At 46.2% G+C, this 2318-nt stretch overlaps 1 pseudogene; it reads left to right on the top strand.

Moving 5' to 3' along the window:
- The first annotated feature begins 421 nt into the window (after positions 1-421).
- On the top strand, positions 422-1920 carry LOC142455367 (sentrin-specific protease 3-like; annotated as a pseudogene).
- The last annotated feature ends 398 nt before the right edge of the window (positions 1921-2318 follow it).

The following is a 2318-nucleotide window of genomic DNA, read 5'->3' on the forward strand; positions in this document are numbered from 1 at the left end:
CACTCCATATTATATCTAACATCCTTCGCTAACTCCATATTCACATGCAACAATTCTTCAGTCTTCCTTAATCAGTGCCCAGCTTTTGCATAATTATGAGGTCAGATGCATCTCAATCCTGAAAGTGACATCTTCACTTTTTAACACTTTAAAGAAGTATTTTACAGCAGATCCACCCAATTCCATAAAGCTCCACTAGACTTCGTGACTGCTGTGTCCAAGTTCAATCGTTTTTCCATCCATGCTGATGATGTGAGGATTTTCTTTCTTTCTTTTTTAATGTTGAGGTGTCGCTGTACTGAAGACCGCGGTCGTTGCTCTTTTTCAGGGAATGCGTCGATTCCACCTTGCTTTCAGCAAGCACTGTTCCGTCCCCTGTCTACGGCAAGCTGTTCAGGAAGCTTTCTCCTGTCCTGACACCATGCTCCTTTTCCTGGAATCCTGTTTCTCAGATTATTTATCCAGCACACCAATTGAGTAACTATGGTGAAAGGATACAACCGTGGTGCCCACCTTTCAGGATTTTAAGTCATGCAGTCTCCCCTTGTTCTGTTAAAGGACTGCCTCTATGTACAGGTTTCACACGAGTACCATTAAGTGTCCTGGAATTCTCCTTTTTCACAGTGTTATCTGTGTATATCAGTATACCTCCTCACATTGTCAATAAAACGTGAGCATCTTTCTTGTATTCTTTCAACCAAGATCCATCGGACACAAGCGATGAGATCCTTCATCCCATGTCCGCATCTGGTGCCAGTTTCTGGTAGCTCCCTGTTGAGCTAGTGCTACAATGGCTTTTCAATTATCTTGAGCATCTTAATAACATTGCTTGACAATTTCCACATTTTTGGGGTCCATTCTCTTTGGTAAGGGCACAAATATGTGTCTTCTATCAGTTGACCAGTTGTTTCCTGGCATAGACTAGTGAGAGCCCCCAGCACTGCATCGGTTAGTGGAAATATTTCAATAGGTAATCCGCCATTTCCTGGGGTCTTGTTTTTCGCCATTGTCTTCAGTTGCAGCTTAGACTGTTGACCTTTTGCTTTCTTGAAGAGCCCTGATGCTGTGGAAGAGACACTGTGGAAGAGGCTGAGCATCCTGGAGAGAGAGCACTGCCCAGCACAGCCCACTGAGGGAGAAGCCTGTGACCTGTGTGCAGAGCATTCTTAGGTGAATTCCTTCAAACTTAAGGTAGCCTCATCCCCCTCAGCACTGATGAGGTAGTAGAAAAGTTAGAGAATATTTTCCAGGAAGAGTTTTCCACATCTTCCATGAAGGGCCTAGTGCTGCAGCTGACCAGTCCTACCAGAGGATGCCAGGCAATGCCATGGTGAGGGGCTTCTGAGTGACCTATAAGTGGCATGTGCTGACCATGGATGATTTAGGGACCTTGTATGGACAGAACTGGCTCTGTGACCAGGTGATGAACATGTATAGAGACCTGATCATGGACATGGTCCCAGAAAAGGTGCGTTTCGTCAACAGTTTCTTCTATGATCAATTCTGTACCAAGGGTTATGATGGGGTGAAAAGGTGTACCAAAAATGTTGACAGCTTCAATAAGAAGCCATTGCTAACCTTCACCCACCTGAAGGCGCATTGGTCTCTCATCTCTGTTCACCTGGGGCAATGCGCCATTGCCTATTTTGACTCGCAGCGCACTCTAAACCGCCGTTGTCCTAAGCATATTGCCAAGAGTCTACAGGCAGAGGCTTTGAAGAAAGACTGACTGGATTTAACCAGGGCTGGAAAGGCTCCTTCCAAATGAATGTGGTCAGGCAGAACCACTGTGGCGCCTTCGTGTTGCAGTTCTGCAAGCAGCTGGCCCTGTCTCAGCCATCCAGCTTCACCCCGCAGGACATGCCCAAACTTCATCGGCAGATCTACAAGGAGCTGTGTCACTGCAAACTCACTGTGTGAGCCTTGTTAACTCCATACCCCAAGCCCTTTAATGGACAAGTGAACGTGAGAAAACTCTTCCTTCCCAAGAAACTCCCAATTCCTCTCTTGCCTTTTCCCACCAGGTTCTTTTGGTTTCTCATATTTAAGTGTTTTAATTCCTGTATTCCCCACCCCCATCCCCTTTGAGAGAATATTTGTTGACTTCTGATGGGCAGGGGATAGCCATGGTCATGCCTCTTTGTCCCTCTGTAAAGGAATGTGGCCCTGTGGCCTTCATGGGGCAAGCAGCCCTCATCTATGTGCAAAGGGCAGGAATACAAGTGCTGAGGCCTGGGGGACAAGCAAAGGATTACTGCCTGCCCAATCTTTGAACATTTTTACCTGTTGAACATTTACCTGTTGAGCTATTAACCACA

This window comes from Tenrec ecaudatus, chromosome 8 (genome assembly GCF_050624435.1).
Source record: "Tenrec ecaudatus isolate mTenEca1 chromosome 8, mTenEca1.hap1, whole genome shotgun sequence".
Taxonomy (NCBI): Eukaryota; Metazoa; Chordata; class Mammalia; order Afrosoricida; family Tenrecidae; genus Tenrec; species Tenrec ecaudatus.